General features: G+C 44.8%; 1 protein-coding gene across 3 annotated transcripts in view; it reads left to right on the forward strand.

Annotated features, from left to right (window-relative positions):
• Positions 1-5,478: 5,478 nt before the first annotated feature.
• The window catches only part of LOC118508187, an 86,559-nt gene continuing 72,963 nt past the window's right edge, over positions 5,479-19,074 (forward strand). For 2 of the 3 annotated variants that reach the window (XM_036047745.1, XM_036047748.1), the window contains exons 1-2: positions 5,521-5,696; positions 6,621-7,093. The gene's annotated coding sequence lies outside the window, so the exon portion shown is untranslated. Of the gene's footprint in view, positions 5,697-6,620; positions 7,094-19,074 lie in introns of all 3 variants that reach the window. The other variant, XM_036047747.1, reaches the window with a different exon arrangement.

Below are 19,074 nucleotides of genomic sequence, written 5' to 3' on the forward strand. Positions count from 1 at the left end.
AAGCGACAAAGACACCTTCCTTTTTTCACCGTGCTGAACTGCTTTGTCTCAAGAAGTTTCAAGCGGGCGAGGGAAAGTCTTTCCAGCACCAGCGCCCAAACCCTGGGGGCGATAAATGAACAATCTTCAGCACTGGTTTCGCCGACGTTCCACCGACCTCCATTCCCAAACCCCAATCGGATATAAAGATTAAATGAGAATTACTCACCGAGTTTTCGTTTTGGGCGCACGAAAATCTCTTGCCGGTCGGCGGTCGTCGGCGAAAACAAAAATCCCCAATCCGTGGTTATCCTGTAATTTCTGTCCGGCCGTCAGCGTCCAGCATGCGGGGGAGAAGAGTAGCGTGGGGACGGGAGTGGTTTTCCTGAGGCCTGAGGGGTGATTATTTTTTCGTAGATAAAATTTGGTCCTCACTTAAGCTTCCCCGCACCAGATCTTCGTCCCGCGTTCTTTGTTGGGTGTTTTGGTGATAAAAGTTTATGACTCTCTGCACCACTTCCGAAATTGAAGCTGGCCACTGGGGGGAAAAGCCCACCTTCCAGGGTAAGGACACTTATGGAGGTGTCTCGACGAAGGCTGGCGAAGATGACACTGGTCTGGATGGGCCGGAAGTCGGTTCGAAGCCGTTGTCTTATTTAAATTTCCAGGAGTAGACTTGTTGAGAGCGTGAGAGACCAAGTTTGAGGGTCATCGACCTTGCTCGAACTGAACCATTTTAAAGGTGTTCGTGTTAATGCGCGAAAAATGAGCAATGGAAGTACCTTTTCCTTCGGGCTGTAATTTATGGGTTGTTCAGTTTTGTACCATTCCATTGTGCGTGTGTGTGTGTGTGTGTGTGTGTGTGTGTGTGTGTGTGTGTGTGTGTGTGTGTGTGTGTGTGTGTGTGTGTGTGTGTGTGTGTGTGTGTGTGTGTGTGTGTGTGTGTGTGTGTGTGTGTGTGTGTGTGTGTGTGTGTGTGTGTGTGTGTGTGTGTGTGTGTGTGTGTGTGTGTGTGTGTGTGTGTGTGTGTGTGTGTGTGTGTGTGTGTGTGTGAGTGCGTTATTTTTGGATGGTGTGCGAGCCAGCTGTGGCTGCCTTAAATTTCGGTACGTATGTCAGTGAAACGATCCTTGCACTACGCGTGAAGTTGTCGGATGTTTTTCGAGAAAAGGAAGCCGTCTTGGAAGTGTGAGTTGACAGGCAGCAAGCCGGCAAGAGGAGCACGTCGTTTGGAAGGAACGATATTTTACGCTTCACGCTTTCGTGCGTCTGCCGTCCAAGAGGAGCGGTCGGCTCGGGCTCAGAAAAAAAAGGACGAAGGATGTCGAGTTTCGAGCTGGGAAGAGCTTTCCACCCACCCCAGAGAAAAGCACAAAGCGAAGAAAGCGGTGTTCCCGGGTTTCGTTTATTAACTGGAGCGTACCGACGTGTTGAGAATTGAGTGAATGGAGCCACCAAGAGTACGTGGGCTGTCCAGAAAACTCCACCCGCCTCAAGAAGAAGAAAAAAACCGGACGAAGCTGGAGGTGAAAATTTATTACATCTTTTAAGTGTGGTGAAAATTTTCCCACTCACTCACGCACCGTGTTTTGGGCTCGGTGGGAAGCTTGAAGTCCGCGAACGTGACACAATCCTACCTTGTGCGTCGTGTGATGTATTTATGGTTGCTCACCGTTCGAACGCTGCCAGAAGACGACGGTTGCCCGTACAGGTGTACACCGTTCGGATGCTGCTGAATGCAACTCACAGTTTATGAACTACGCGGGCCAGCGTGTTTGTTGCTCGTGTTGGGGTTTTGGGCGATGTGTGTGGCTGTCAATCTATTTCCAGCGATGGCTGTCGAGCTGTTGTGAGTGGCTTAGATTAAGCACCACACAGCGTCATGTTTCGGGTGAGCGGGTGCCTTATGATCTTGGGTGCAGTAAAACTGCACTCTCTACTATGGTTGACAATTTTTAGGGGGGAACAGGAAAACACTATTAGAAAGTCATTTTTCACCACTTAAAATACGTGATGTGGAGAAGTTTGGAGTTTAAAACTCTAACATTGGATGTGGAGGGAAGATAGCTGAAACAGTCAAAAAGTTAAAACTGATGAGTATTTTGAAAGTACATACGGGTTATTGAGAGACTAATTGCTGGAGGTTGCGGTTCGATATTTGAAAACATATCTTCCTACCTGGAACATAGTCAAAATTTGAAAGATTTACGAGATTCTGGTCACTAGAGAATGATACATAATGGTAAATTCTTGAAGAGTTCTAATAGAGAACTCTTAGATCCTGGTGACTTCCTAGTGTTGCCCTTAAACTGATTCGAAGCTGCAGGGCAACTCCACAAAAATGTGCAAAAAAATCTGGATGCTTGTGACATTGTTTAGCAGAAACCCTAGCCGAGGTTATCTCTGCTTGAGTAAAGAAAAGTACTCAGACGAGCAGTTTCTACAGATATCCTGGAGACAAACAACTTCGCTCCAAAAGAGCGTAATCGAAGTCATCACGGATACAGATGTCAACTTCAGGTTGGTTGATCTGATGAACAGCTTTTTGTTGGTGTCTGAAACTTCACGATTTCTAGGTCCTTTTATGTCCATTATGTGTCCTGCATTAAAATATTGCAGAGGGACCTTCCATCCTGTTCTAGTTTCAAGACTGTTGGTCATATCAGAACCCACACTGTACGAAGTACAACTACGTTTTGTTTTACTTAAACTAAAAAAGAAGGTCAGAACTTCATTCAAGGCGTCAGGTTTCAAAAGCCAATGTCAAAACTTCAATCGCCTACAATGCAAATGGGTCTGCTGAAGAGATATGCTTCTTCCGAATCTACCAACCCTTCTAAAAACTATTTCTTGGATCAACCACACACAAAATTGAGGACTTCGAAAGGGTCACAAAAATTGTAAAGAATGAGGAACACCCAGATCTCTATAGATTCGTCACACACTAGAATTTCTATCAAGTTCTTCATAGTAACAAAGATCCTCAAGATACCTTGAACGATTAATGAGTATCTGCGTCGTTCATCTGTTTAAATAACTGCCACTGTTTTCGTTTATTTTCCTTTCTTTGCTCTCTCGTTCCTCCAGAAAAAAAAGCAGAACACCGAATGATGAATTAATTGGATTGCATCATGCATATCTCAATCGAAACCATCCGCCACCGGTGACATCGTTCGGTTTCATCTACTTCCATGCAATGATACGAATTTTTCAAACCCATCATTCCCTCCGGAAGCGACTACAGCGCTCGGGAATCGCTCGTGTACGTTCCGGTGGCGATAAAAGTGCTGGACAGGGGCGCGATGCGGATGGAAAACTCAAACACAAGCTATCCATCCAGCAGGGAAATGCGAACGGTGAAGTAACGAAAAGTACAAAGTGTGTCTTCAGCACCACAGAAACCACAAAGTTTCTCCGACCAAGTGGATGACGGGGAGAGCGCGCTGGAACTGACAAATGAACGTCTGGGAGGAGGGTGAGTGAGAGGAGGAGAGGAGGAGGCACGTAAATAAGTGTCACCTTTTTTATTTGATCATTAATATTCTATAAATATTATGGATGTGAATGATATTATTCTCACATTCATTTTGCTCACCTTTTCCGTTCCCTCTTGGCAGGTTCTTGTGCCTTGGTTTTTGTTCTCTTCTCCGCTGTACACTTTCCCATTTCGTCTGTTCAAGTGGTTCGTCTTCATTCTGTTTCATTCTCATCCTCCTCTCTTTACCTTCGTTTCATATTGTTCCCATTGTGGTTCGGTTCGTCGCCGTCCGTTTTCTAATGTTTGTGGCTGTATAATTGCGTCTCTTTGTATGTTCCGTGTTTCGGGGCGCTGTTATGCTTTCATTATGCCGAAATAAGGTATCTCATTAATATTCCCTTTCAGCTCCGTCAGCTCTGGGGTATGATGCTTTCGGTGGAGTCCAGCTCGCAAGCGTAAACAAACATTAAAGCAGAGTACCAGAATCTCCACACCAACGAACGTACGAATCGTTCGCTTTTTGATGAGGTGCGGGTGTGAAAAATTAAAGTGTGAGACTAACATGGGCGCGCGCGTTCGGCCCACCACACGGCATGGCATGGCAGGTTCGGTGCATGTGACGACGACTGTTTGAATATTAATAAAACTTATGCAACATTCAGCTAAACAGCTCACCCCAGGGATGGACCGGAATGCGGTGGAGTGATAGGTGAAGTAGGAAAAGCACTTGGCAATCCGCAGGCGGTCCTCGTCGAGGTCGGGACGGTGGTGATGGAGCGGGACTCTCTTCCGTTTTCGGGACCAAAATGCATGCCGGCCGGATGGATTGCGTCCGTTATCTGATGATATGGGTGTATTTTGCTTTCCAATTGAGTAAAGTGGAGAGCTTCTTGGGGCCAGCGGGCTTAGCCTACAGGGCTACGTCGTTGGTGATTAAAATACTTGAACAGCAAACACAGCGCAGTGGGACCAAGGCTAAGGCTTTAATGTGTAAGAGCACTGAACGCCATGCTTCATGATGTCCGTCCAAGGATGCGTTTAATAGAATTCAAGAAGCTGTCTTTAATGGGCGTTCGGGTAAAAGCTTCGTAAATACTTCATCTGTAACTGCAATTTATTCAGCAGCAAACGATGACGTTCAAGCTGAAGATTCTTGAAAGATTTTTTTTGGACAAATTAGCATAAAACATGAAATGCGCAAAACTGTCACCTTTAAAGAAAATTTGTTTTTAGTATGTAAACACTTTTGAAAGATTAGTATTAAAAATTTGGCTTTGTGATTACGATACAATTTTTTGATTGCAGTAATAAAAAATCTAGTAGAAAAAATAATAAAAAATATATCATAAAGAACGGCCTGGCCGTATTGCTAATAAAAAATATTCTACTTTATAAAAATGAGAAATAGAAATGAGTGAAAGCTGGAGAAAATGAATAAAAATATTAGGAAGTTGCAAACAACATTCATTCAAAAAAAAATATTTGAAAGAAAATAGAGACATTTTATAATAAAACGTCATCAGTGAAATAAAGTATAAAATAATAATAATATAACTAAACAATAAAGTATATACAACAATAAACAATAAACAAGCCATTAACATGAGCCAACATGGAAGAGGAAATAACGCGCTAGTAAAAGACACCCTTACAGCATGAGCCCAAAATGCCACAACATAACGCCACGCGGTGTCTCGCAGCATAGGTACTCATGTGTGCACCGCTATGCGTGGAATGTGAGTGACCGCATCGCGGAAACCACTCAATCACCCTCGATATAATGTTGGTGGGTGACCGTGAGATTACGAGAACCGTTCAAACTGAGCTACAGCAAACCGGTTCTCGCGCACGGTCGGCCATCGCTTCGGAGGTACTTCGGGTTCGGCCCGAACGGTCCTCGTGTGTCTGTCTGTCCCACGACGGCACTGGCACCCACCTCGAGAGAGGGGTAGCATAGGAAAGGGGGGAGAGATGGGACGGCGGCCCACAACACACGGTGTGGATGTGACGGATTCTGGAAGAAGCAATACACGCGCGCGCTCCCGATATTTCAGTTTTGTTTCTGCCACGGTGCGAAGCACGCGCGTTTTGTGAGTCGTCGTCGTTCGGTGAGCTCGATCGGACCGTTTTCGCGTAAATATTCTCGCGTGTGTTTGGGGTTACGACGTTTCGACGCTAAAGACGGTCGCGAGCAAAGCAAATCGCTTGTAGAACGCATCGTTCTTGCGTCAGTGCGAAGGTAAATCGATTTGCCGGCTTCTTCGGAGGATATCGGAGCGTCGTAACTTGAGCCCGGAGACCCGCACGACCTCGCCCGGCATAAGCGGGCGGGCCGACCGACCGATGCAATTCCGGTGCAACAGCAGCAGTGTGGGCGTGTGTGTGCATGTGATTGACCGTACCAGCAACACCACCGGACCGAAATCCAATTCAGTCAAATTAGCGCAAAGAAAAGCCAGTAGTTGTCCATCGTTGTTGCGTGTGTTTAGTTTGCTATTTTGCCGTGCGAGAATGGATTTTCCAAACTCGTAAAAAAAAGGTGGCCATATGCGGAAATAGCAATTTGAAGCACCAAACGGGCGCAAAAAAAAAACGACATAAAGCTCGCAACAAGCGTTGGCAGTTTGTTGATGTTGTTACCGTTCGGCGGTTGGGGGAATTTCCCGCATGCGAATTGCCATTTTCCACCGGGGCTTTTTTTGCAACATTCCTACAATTCAAACATAAACAAACGAACACTCAGGCACACCCGCAAAGGGAAACAAATTTTTGGTGGCCATATTTGTTATGCTAATCTAGTATAATTGAATGCACAAACGGTACTGCCCTCGATGAATGTTGCTTTCGGTTGCCCGGCATTCCAGGGCTTAGCAGGTTCCCTACCGGTGGGCGTACCGGTGGGAAAAATGTGTTCTCTAGTGTTTCCTTCCTGCAGATTTGTGTTTTAAAGTTTCCATGTGCCTGTATGTGTGTTTCTATGTGTTTGTGAGTGAGATTGTGTGTATTTTATGCGCATATGAAACATATCAAACCGTTGCGGTGAAGCAAGTGAATCTGATCTGATTGCGATTGGTAGCGATTGTTGGGAGTTTCCAAAACCAAGTGAATGTTTGCAGTGATTGCGTTTCATATTACAAAAAAAAATTGTTTAATTTATTTTCAGCATTTAAAAGCAAAACTTAACGAGATAAGTGTCAAAAGTGATATTTTTATAAGAGAAAAAAAGAGTTCTGAAATGAAATGAATATTATTTAAAAGTGAAGTGAATTATATACAAAGTGTTCTACCGTTCTACTGTGGCAGTGAGTGTTTTTACTAGTTTTTCTCCCACTCATGTGTGCATGTGATCCTGTCCGTCTGGCCCATCTGCAACAGCCGAGATAAGCAAACTCTCCTCTACCCGGGAGGCCTCCGAATGGCCTGCCAGTCAGCCTAATGACGATGACACATTCTACATCCGAGGCAACCAGTCCAACGCGAGCAACAAACGGTTTGCTTGTGAGCAATTCGGACGGTGCGGAATAAAACGATTCCATATGATAGAAACTCATCATCCCTCGGCTTGTTTCGCTCTTCATTTCTTTCCCCGGAAGCAGTAAAAAATAACATCCCGACGATCACATCTTCAGCTGGAAGGTAAGTGAACTATTGCACTGATTAAATCGTGATGTGTGTTGCGCTTACATGCCTGCCTCATTCGAAAATCGAGTTCCGATGCACAGCAAAATGCAACCCATTGTATCGATTGAAAAAAGCAGGATCGAATGAATGAATGGTTGGTCATTGATTAATTAGCGAGCCGAGCCGCTGTGGCCGGTCAAATGTGTATGCTAATTACTTAAATGCTGAACGACCCCAAGAATCGTTTAGTGATGTGGTTTTTTATTTAATTCCGGACCAAACACATTGCTAAAGTAAATGTGGTGTAAAATGTTTTGGCCTACACGAATGGCGTACAATTAGTTGATGGAAATTAATTTATTTGATGTTGTAGTGTTTTTATTGCTAGCTCACGATGATGGGTGTACATTTTACATAATATTTTCTTTGAAGCTCCCGAAGAAGATCCAGATTTTCTAATGGGTTTGTTTTTCTGCTTCTCTCGGTTGAGTCACACTTTTAGCAGGATTATGCTTGGTATGAGACTTAAGTAAAACCCACTCCCACTGGTAGCGTGCCATCTAGCCGTGCCGAGGGCTTAAGGTAGTAACAGTAGTGTGAGCTCTCTTAGTGCGACGCCAACAAAACAGAACGGGGTATCGTGCGTGCGTGTCCGCGGCAAGTGAGTGATTAATAACACCCGAAATTCTTGGCCGTTTTCACCATCGGTTTTTCATCAACAAAAATACTTGCTGAGATAGGATCGTTTGTTTTCACCATGTTGAGGCCAGGTGGATGTCTCGTAGACGCTTCTGAGGAGGATTGTTTTATATTTTTGAAAGGGCGCGAATGTGTTATGGGGTGAGTTTTTGAAGAGATAAAAGAAAAGAATTTCCACCCAAATTTAACACCATAACGCCTCGCACACACACACTCACAAAGGCAGTGAAAAAAGTAAGGTGATCTTAACTGACAGCTGAGCATTTTTCTTATAGGTTTTCCGGGTGATCCTTTTTGCTTCGCCGCTGCTTTGAAGCATCACTAAGCGGGATAAAACTTTTCACCAACGTCTTTAAGACGCGGTTGGTTTCCGCAGGCCGCCAAACAAATGGGATTATTGGGGTGTGCGGAAATTGACCCCTCCAAGCCCGGGACAACCTTTTCGTCGGGCGAAACGCACATCACACGGGCGGCGAAATGATGAAACTCCCGTGGGACATTAGTACGGCCCAGTCTCGGGCTCGCGCACACAAACGGGAAAATGGTAAGAGACTCCTGTTAAGGAGTCTCGACGGTCGACAGGTTTCGTGATTACCAAGATCCTGGAAGTCGTCGGAAGGCGTCGTCGTTTGTCCTTTTTTTGTTTTGCTCTGCACCAGCCCACGAAAATGTGCCCGACCGCATGTGCGTGTGTGTTGGGGTTTTGTGCGGGGAGCAAAAATTGAATTATTGTTGGCGCAAATTTAATTCAATTTGGGATTTACGGTTCCCTGAGTCTTTCCACTCCCGACCCCTCGAGCTTCGGGTGCCCACCCCATCCATCTTGTGGAGCATCATTGTAGTAAAGAGGCCAAATCAGTTTGTGGTGGTGCGATGGGAAAATGACGCAAGAAGAAAAAAACAAAACACATCCTATCATGTCGATGTGTATCTGTGTGTGGGTGTGGTTTTCCTTCCTTTCTTTGTTTGAGCAAATTTGTGTTAAAAAACTCGACGCTCCGAAGAAGTCATTCGGTGGCATAAATCATGGACACTGATGAAGGTTGTGAGAATGTGAGAAAAAGTTTTTCCCCTGCCTTCCCCCCCCTGGTTAACCCTTTTTCCCGCTGCGAATCCAATGGTGGGTGGAAAATGGTGCAAAAAACGTACGCATAGAATGTTCCCGCGAACGGGTTATCGAATTCCACGCATAAATTGCTTCCTTGGGTTCCCGTTCATCAGAACCCGCTCCGGTCGGCCAGCCGAAGTAGGCGCTTAGTTCCTTGAGGCGGAAAATTTTATCAAAAATATCTACAGCAGGGGTTTTTCTGTATTTTTCCTAGCTCAGGCAGCTCGTTTTCCCTGCCTGTATCAAAAACAGAACAAAAACACATAACAGCTCCCATCATGTTCGTTGGAATTGTTGTCAAAGTCACGCAAACTCCTTTCGGGAATTCAACATTTCAATCATGCTTGTTTTTTTGTAAAAACGGGTTGTTTTTCTCTTTTTCGGGGCTGCTTTTGTGCGTGTGTAGCCGCCCCGTTTTTTAATAAAAATAAACGGGGCTCAGCATTTGCCAATTGAATTTTTCAATCAACACCCATTTTCGGTTTTGGTGTTGGGACGAAAGAGAAAAATTAAGCATTTTTCCCTCCTCCGATCGAACTGGGGTTATTGATGGGTGTCTTTGTTTATTAGGTTTGCGGTCACGTTTGACCTTAACAACACAGAGGAAAATCGTTCAACCCTTTCCCCTTTGTGGACATTCGGGTTCGATTTTGCATCAATGCTTCGCCCGGTCGAGCCAAAACTCACTTAACCCATCCTCAGGAAAATACTACAGAACAGATCGAAAAAGGTAACCACACAAATTATCATAAATTGTTGGGAAATTGTCTGCAACCGGGAGCGATGGGAAAACCGAGTAACCGTTTGCGTTGATTTGTGCTGCCGATGATGGTTTTCTCCGGCACAGCTTAGGAGACACAGCAAAAGAGTTGGTAAACCGGCTGATTGGAGATCGGAAACCACAGGCTGGCGTTTTTCCTCCAGGTTCGCTTACAACATTTTCCAATAGCGATTGGCGATAAAGTAGCAAGAGTGTTTGGAAAACTCGAGAGTGTTGGTAGCTTTTTGTATCCGAGCAGCATTCAAATAAAATTGAATGAGCGAAAACTTTTCCAATGTTGCCTAAAATGAGTAGAGAATGAAACCTTTCGCTAATTATAATAAATATAGCGACATTATTGATTGTTTTTCCTTCCTTTCTTTTGCCTATAAGTCCATTTCAATCGTCCTTATGCTTTCTCCATTGCTTATTATCTCCCGTCCATAGCTTTTGGGGCAAGAAAAACCCTTGGCAAAAAATTATAAAGATGGTCTTAAAGTTAAGTGATTCCTTCCAATTTCTATTTCACATGCCATCCCTTTGCCCCAAAATCGATAAAGAAACCCCCAAAACTCCGGTCCAGGACAAGGGTGCGATGGGACATTTTCCGGGCAAAGAAAATTATGCTAACGCTGAACGCCCGTCCGTCCGAAGCACGGGAGGCGTTCGGGTTCGTGGAACTTTTGCACAAATTTGTCGCTTGCCCAAAAATGAAGTAGTTGATGGTTGAGTGTGACTTATGGGTTCGGGAAAAACGGAAGAGTTAAGTTTTCCTTGCCCCTGCTTTCGACTAAGGGGTGGTCGTGACTCGAGGGCCGCCCTTACTAACGCACGAGTAAAGGTTTCAGGGCAACCGGGGTCTAACTGATGACGGAAAGTTGCCTTCCTCGGTCTGCATTTTTTTTTTCGGTGGTGGGAAAAAGTGAACATTTTTGGAAGAAAAATTTTCCCTTTTAAAGAAAAAAAACACAGCACACACACACACACACACACACACACAGACCCTCAACAGCACGAAGGAAACACCGAACGGAAAAGGAAAATTGAAAAGTTCCATTAAATTAACCCGTGGCGTGAACGGCAAGAAAAAAGTGTCTGACAGGGTTGCGCTTTGGGTCGTCGGGAAAATTGGACGATTTTTCCTTTTCCCTTCGTGTGGTGTTTTTTTTTATGTGTGTGTTGCAGTTCACTTTGTTAACCTCCCCACTTACACGGAACTTCTGATGTGATGCCGACGCGGGGGAAAGAAAATTCATTATTTTCCACATGTTGAGTTCGCTGTCTGGACTTGCTTCCGCTGGTTGATGATTGTTTAAATTAAATTTTGCCTCAAAAGCAAGCCAATATATCAATCAATTACACTCAAACGACACTGAACGCTTTGGCATGTGGCTCGCTCCCAATTAGTGCTTTTCACGCCTCGCTACCATTCAACAGCGCTCTTAGTAAGTCCAGCACGGGAGGGAAAATCTTCCACCGGTAATCCCTTTTTCCGAAATCCGGCTCGCATTATCCTGCTGTAAGTTTACCCGAAAACGAGGTGTCAAACTATTCAACGGATTACGGAGCAAAAGGGTGAGCCGTACACTGTTGACACAATCGGTCGGCTGCCGGCGGGTGCCTGGAAGCCGATTAGCTGGCGTTGAAAAGGACCGCCACCACTTAAAACCGGCCAAGAAAGCCCCTTGTTTGTCTGTACGGGTGTGTGTGTGTGTTTGTTTGTTCTGCAAAGGTGGCTCGGCTGGGAGCAAACCTCGAACCGAAGACCGTTTTACCGAAGCGCAGCGTCCTGGCTATTTGCATAATAATTACAAACTACAAGCCGGCAAAGCACCTTTAAGGAAGGCACCGGATGTAGTGTTAGGATGCAGCTGAGCTCGTTCCTGGAAGCTTCCTGGAAGTGCCGCTCCTTTTTTTTTGCTCCTGCCCTTGTTAACCTGATCGAACACGCGATGATTGAGATGATGATGACGACAACGATGCTGCTGCTGCTGCTGCTGTTGCATCCGAAGCTGACGACGTGCTGTGATATTGAGTTTCCGTACCGAAAAGGATTAGCAGCACACAGCATCCTTTCGCCGACTTGCGGAACCGTAAGCAAAACACACGACCCAAAGTTGGGCGAAGCGGCGAAGGCCGGATGGAAGGAACCACTCCCGGAAGGAACTCATCCATTGCGCTCCGGTCACGACGAAAGGCACATAAAAGGGGGGGGGGAGAGTCAATTGAAACCCATCGACCACCGGGGCAGGATTATCGAAGCTCAATGAAAAGCCTTGTGGCCGAGAGGGACTTGATGTCGGCGGGCGCCAGCGGGATCGGGTTGTGTAAACTTTGCAAAACTAATTAATTCAAATCCCTTATAAAAACAAGTTTCTTCACTTGTTCTCTTCCGACACGGTCTTTCTCTCACTTTCTGCCGCTTGCGGATATGCGGCCATCCCTCCCGGGGGTGGTTTCTTATGATTTTAAGTGAGAGACCGTTCGCCCAACGCTTCCGGCCATTCCGGTACGTCAATGATAGCATCCATAATGGATGCGACTATTGGAGCCAAACGCTCTTCCCCTTGGACTCTGTCGACAAATATCCGGATTTTCCTGGAGGCCAAGATCAGGTCCAAAGAAACATACATTATCGGGTAGCTTTTTAGCTTTTTAGCCATCTTTTTTTCTGCTAGTTTTGCATTTGCACAATGGGTATTAGAAGGAAGTGAGCCTATAAAATCAAAATATTTGAGCAACATTTTTTGAGTATTAGTCCTGAAGGTGGAGGTTGAAACATACATTTTTAATAGATTTTTTATATGTGTCAATTTTGACCAGGAAGATGAGAGCAAGACATTTGAAATACTGGAGCCCAATATATCAACGTTAAGCTCCCAAACTCCTGAGCTCAAAAAACCTCAAAAGTGAAAATATATTCCAGTTCGATAATTTTACTTCAATACGGTAGATCTCCAGCTTTTATGAGAAACTGCCCCACTGTGCGGTGGATGAAATGCAAATAATTTCTTCGAAAATTAATGCACCGCCCGGGGGCCAAGTCCGTGAAAAGCAGAGGAAAAGTGCTTGTCTTTCTGATGCGTTCTGATGCGCTGTTGACGAAGGATAAAGTTAGTTTTTCTCTGCGCTTTACTTACACTTCTCGCTCTTTTTTTAATATCGAATTTTACATCCCGCTAACAATTCCGAGCAAAAAACGGAATCGAATCGATCTTAGCTTCTTGTACAAGAGCAGCAGGAAGAAAAGGAAAACCAACCCCACCGAAGATGCTATCTCAATTGATTTGTCTTCTCTTTGCTCTTGCTTCCGCTCGGGATGCTTATGTAGTTGACCTACATTTCAGTCCAAAAAGGAGCAAAAGGGAAATGCGACCTCCACCGAGAAGGAGCAACAACGTAAAAAAAGTCGCTTGTACCCTGATGTTTGCGCACACCAATCTTCCGTTAATCACCTTCGCGCGTAAAGTTTTCAATTTTTCTTTTCGGCTGTACCTTCGCGCCGTGGAGTCATGGTGGTCCTTGGAGGTCGTTATTCAGTTTCGGGAGGGAGATAGGACAAGTACACACCGGCTGGTAGAGTTGGGTGGGGGCCCGGTTACTAGCCAGAAATGCAATTTATCGCCTAATTTACATCGAAACGCGTCACGGGAGATCCCATTTGCAGCGGAAAATTTGTGCCAGAGAGAGAGAGAGGGCGCTGTGCTTAGTTGTGAAACATTTTTATCTTGTTTCGTGACGCTCGCAGGTTGTCGGGGGAAGGATACTGACGCCCGCTTAAAGAACTTCCCGTCAAACGCAGGCATCGATCGGTCGCCTTCTCTATCGGAGCGCATCCTCCTGACGGTTCGGAAGAACTTGCGAGGACTTTCAAACCACTCCGAGGGATGGCTTCCTTTCGCGGGAGTAAGATAAGAATCAACGATTGTGCTTGGCCAGGAATGGTGTGGAGGAGATGGAGGAAGAGGCGAGCAACGAAAGGGAAGTCAAACAAGAGTCGGCAACTTGGCAAGTGTCAAGCATCGACATCTTTTCTGCTTCAGGGGGTGCGGGTGCGTCATCTAATGGAGGTAGAATGGAGGAGATAGGGAGGACTCGGCGGGAGAGGGAAAAAAAAACTACAAGACAAACGGAAGTGACGGAAACAAACGAAGATAGCTGCAGATAGCAGGAAATGGAATGTTGATGCGATGCTGATGCTTTTTCCTGCTATCCGTTCTTCGGGACTGTATGAACGGTACACGATAAGGAATCGTGAAGCGGACGGAGCAATGACGGGGCCACCTACCGATCGTTCTCAGGTGTCAGCACAAGTGGTGGTAGTGTGTTTGTTCCTGCGAGGTTTTTTTTTAATTTTCACTGCACGTAAGTGTGGTCTCATTTTTCAGCCACCGTGGCTTTTGCGGTCGAGGGTGGTCGGGAGATTTTAAACCGGAACTTGGTAACTTCTATTATGCGAAGGTTGAAAGCTGCTAGAAAGCAAATGGATTGCACTTTGCATTTGGAATATTATCGGGGTTTTGATGGAAGTTTTATTTCCATTCCCTGGGGGTTATCATTTGTTGCTACAAGACTTGTAGAAGTGAAATTAACGGTTGTTTGACTCATTAAATTGGAGGACATTTTAAAAAATGGAGGAAAAAGCCTAATTATTATTCCTGTCTCATGTTCAAGACGCTACTACAACAGCTTTTAGATATTTTAATATTTGCTAAATCAAACTCTGTCCTCTGTAAAGTCCATTTGTCAATTAGACTATGGCGGACAAACGGTTCGTTGTTTGAAGTCTATATCTTAGTTGGATTGTGAATTGTGGATATAAATACTCTGTTTTACATGCCTATTGGAACCGTGCAGTCCTAGATCCTAATCAGACTGTCCCGACGGGTGATATCACTAAGTCTATTAATCCTATATTAATCAGCCTTCTTGTCTAGTGATCAGCTTAAACCAATTGCCAGATGTTTTGAAACGATGGGTTTCGTCAGTAGAATTAACGTCATGTCACCACCGAACGATTCCTGTTGCTCTGATCTCTGAGGTGAAGTTTTAAACCGTTTGATGGCCGGATAGGTTTTGGGATATGCCATTATAACTAATCCCTGGCTTATGCCTCATTAATCTCTATTTCAAAGTTTACCAATCCTTGATAATCCATTCATATGCATATGATAGATGAGAGATTGTGAAGATGTCAGGAGCATTAGCGGCATTTAGATTGATCTGTACAATATGCTCCATGAAGTTTCCAACTAAGACTTACGGAATACAGCTAGAAGTTGAGGAGATCAACGATTTTTAGTAGGAGACATATGAGCATGTGATAATGAGCATAGGGATTCTTAGAGGTGCCATAGTAAGGTTGAAGGTGTTTTCTACTGTCTACTTCATGATCAGCCAAAAGAGTAAAGCTTAGAAAGGACCTTCGGACTTTCTTCGTAGAGATCGCTCACATACATTATAGCGACATATTTTTCGCACACAAATAGTGCATTAAAATACGTCCTTGGCCAAGCAAACACGTACAACTCAACTCTATGAAACATCTATTTCAACCGATCGGTGTGACTATCGATGTTATCGATTCGGAGAGAAGGAGTGATACATTCAAACCTCATCTTTCTTCGCATCGTGATGACGATGATGATGATGGCCAAACACCACGAGGAGAGTGGGATGCGCGATAAATAAATAAAATTTCAAACACGTTCGTCTCACTGTGTCGAACACCGACACTCGATAACTGCAGCTTGATTGCATGCATTAAGCTGTCAGAAGCAATCGCCGGCACCGAATGCCGGTCGGTTATTTTGCTACTGTTGCGGGGAAAACATGGAGGAAAATATTAACCTGCCGCCGTGTGCATAGAATCCGCGAACTTGGGCGTGTTGTGAGTGGTGGTGGGTGGTGGATCGTCTTCTTTCCTACTTCCTAAGGTTATTTACCCATCCTCCCGCACACACACTGAGAAACGGAACGAGCGTACTAACTGTAAATATTTTATTGCTTTCTATGCGTTTGGTGCAGACCAAAGAAAAAAAAAACACACACACACCCAGCCTTGGCTCCTTTCGCCAACCAAGATCCAGTTACAAAGGAGGTATTCTCCTATTCTTCCGCTATCTGGTTTTACATATCCAGCGCTAGTCCAAACGCACCACCCTATTCCGACGGGCAGAGTAGCGTAGAGTGGTGCGCGCTCCTTAACATAATCCCTTGTCGTTTGACAGCCCGATATGAGATGGTAAACACTAACGACAGGTTGAACGAAGCAGGTCCTCCGGTACGACGGGCGAACGTGGATGGGTAAACAAAGTGTGTCTTCATAATGCGTTATGGAAATTGCTGAGCGGCTTTTCCACCACACAAGCGTTTTTCTTTCCAATTCGCAATTCGTTTTTTTTTGTGTGTTGCCGCTGGCTTCTACTCTGTTGTTCGGCAGATCCTTGAGGCACATCGGCTCCCCGTTTAGCACACAATGTAGGGCCGGAATTGTTCGGCGCTGGGTTGGCAGCGACACCGGCGCGAACCGGGAGCCCGCCAGCAGGTGTGCGTAGTGGGAAAGAGAATTGAGAATGTTTTAAAAATTGTTGCAGTGGAAACGGTTGGTGGTGGCGCAATAAGAAGGCGAGCGAAGGCATAAAAGCATCATGTTACAACGAGATCCAAGCAAGGATGTTGTAGCCGGGCCCGGTCGCACAACAACAGCGCACAAAACATGACGTTCTCGTTTTGCTTGAAAAAGCAAACAAGGATATGGCTCCAAGTACAAAACGGAGGAGGGGAGGGAGGGGTGGAGAGGGAGGAAATTGAAGAATGGGGGAAGTGGGTGTGGGTGGGGATAAACAAGCTGTTTAAAATGCACGCACCCACCCACTTACTTCCGCCCTCCATCATCAAGCCTCAAAGGGAGAAGCAAACATCCTTCCGGATTTTCTTCCTTGAGCGGGTTTTTGTGTGTGTGTGGACTCTAAACTTCATTCTCAAGCGCGTTCTAAAGCACTTCCTTGTTCCCGTGTAGTAGCCAAATGGGATTTCTACACCCCCCCCCCCCCCCCCCCCCATGGTTTCTTTACCCTCCATTTCCTTAATCGTGGCCAGGAAGATTTTCCTGTCGGTTGCATGTGAAGGCATTTTTTTAAAACGAACGAGACCGACCGAGGCTCTTAAAGAAATTGCTCGCAAGACATCATCGACCTAGCGGAGGTACGGCACTAGCCCAATCTTTGTCTGTTAACGCACTCGTGAGCCTGGTTGCTTGTGCAGAAAGTGACGGCACCAAGCATACGGTGCACTTCTTCCAAGGGGTTTTCTTTTCCAGCCCCACCAAGAGCGGGAAGTGAGGTGAAGAAATTTTTAATTAAGCAAAGAACGTTAATTTCCCTTAGCGGTGGAAATCCCCGAGTGCAGCACTTGTGAATTGAAGGGAATTACATAAGCAAATTTGGGCACCCTGGTTTGTGTCGTGGATTTGTTGCTGTCTGGATTTTTTTGGTGGAGGGTTATCATTGGTCAGAGATAGGTGCAAGATGACTTAGCAGCTCTATTTGGAAGGGTTTTTCACAGTAAAAACTAAGTTTTAGCTCATGTTGTTGCTCAAAACTAATTTCATTGCGAATTGTTTTGTAGTAACTGTCTATTTCTTATTCGTTGGTAGTTTTCGTAGATGCTAAGAATTTCAAAAAAGTAGACTAAACATCATTCAAACAAAAAATGCTTTTAAAACTAAAGAAAAACATTATGATTATTTTCAAAATGGAAAAAAAAAGAAACGAAAACCATCAGATAATGAATTCAACTTCTAATAAACTACTGAAGTCATAAAAAATTTTGAATCCCTCATTAAACAAAAAATAAATTTAAAAACAATAAAGAAACAAGGACTGAAAAAGCTTCCCATAAATAAGCTTACCAGATAAAATAAAATAAAATTAACCAAGCTTAAAGCGAAATTATAAAATAAGAATTGAAAAGATATTATACATAGGTAAAACCATGCACAAAGATACGTTCGTGGAAGAGTTTGCTCCGTAATCCCACCCAAACCGTGTCGACGGTGACAGGCGGCATGGCTTCGCGTGTCGATAATTAACAACGAAAAGGCCGACTGACAATGAATGCTTTATTTTTAGACTGTTTGCCCTGCAGTTCGATGTGGATTGATTTGTTTCCGGGAATCATTGCTTACAACGTTTCGATTAAATTGCAGTAAAAATGCTTCTTTTTTCAAACGCAAAAAAGCTTTCGTAAATTTCTCCACCTTAAAAATTGAAACTTAAAGTGAAGCTCACCTGTGTAATTAATACCGCCACACGCACTGCTCACTGGGCTGTGATTTTGGTGCTGCTGCTCTGGTGAGAAATCACGTCATTCACCTGCCAGCTTCCTGATGACCCTTCATCAAACCATCAAACCACGTCAAAGCACACGGTCGGGCAGAGGCGCGCACATTCATCACTCAACGCGCCCAGAGCACACATTCGACCGGCAGGCTCGTCCCGTTCGAACGAAGCGAGCAAACCACTAATTACGAAAGCGCTCGCTGCTTAAAGCCTTACCTCCTCAAGAGCGTGCTGAAGGTGTTACTTCCTTGCGCCCCGACCGAGACCCACGCAGGTGATTGAAAGCTCCCTTGACGGGTTGCGCGATGGAGAATCCTTCCACCGCGGGTGTGATGTGTGCGTCTATTTGTTCGTCAACCTTTTACACGTACTGTACGCAAGCAACAAACCGAACCCACCATACACCGGCTACTACACAAGGATTAATGTGGAACGGTAGCGAAAGAGAAAAAACACTGAAGCAAAGTGATGAATATTCCTTCATCCCAACCACCAGCACCAGTAAGTCAACCGATTCTCGCGGGTCGAAAGGATACCCACACACACACACCCATACATACACAAGGCCCAGTAAGCCCAGAGCAAAAAGGAAGAAATTATACAAACAACACATAGAACAACGCATCAACGAACGAGCCTTTTTTTCTGCTCTACTCTTCACCCTCGTTCGATGTGTTATTTTATGCAAATGAGCCAGAGTCACCGGGGGAATAATGAGGCTTCCTTTTTTTGTTTTTATCCCCTGTGTGAGTGTGTCTGTTTGTCTGTTTTTTTTTCACTTGCCACAGTTGTTGGTGGCTGTATCGCGTTACCCACTTCCGGGAGGTTTTTTTTCGGGTGAGAATGAGGTTTACACTTTCTCTGCTTTTCGCGTAATGGATATGGATTGTTGATGCTGTCTGGGGTGGTGTGATGATGGAAAAAGAAACACAACAAGGATGAATTTAATATAAATATGGATTTTTGACGATTAAATACATTGTAAATCGTCCAGGTAAAGCGATTGATGTTGAAAAATTAGTGAAAGTAATGATGCAATATGATAAACTTTAGAATCTGCTGATCTCGCTGCTTATATTGATGGATT

Source organism: Anopheles stephensi, chromosome 2, assembly GCF_013141755.1.
Source record: "Anopheles stephensi strain Indian chromosome 2, UCI_ANSTEP_V1.0, whole genome shotgun sequence".
Taxonomy (NCBI): domain Eukaryota; kingdom Metazoa; phylum Arthropoda; class Insecta; order Diptera; family Culicidae; genus Anopheles; species Anopheles stephensi.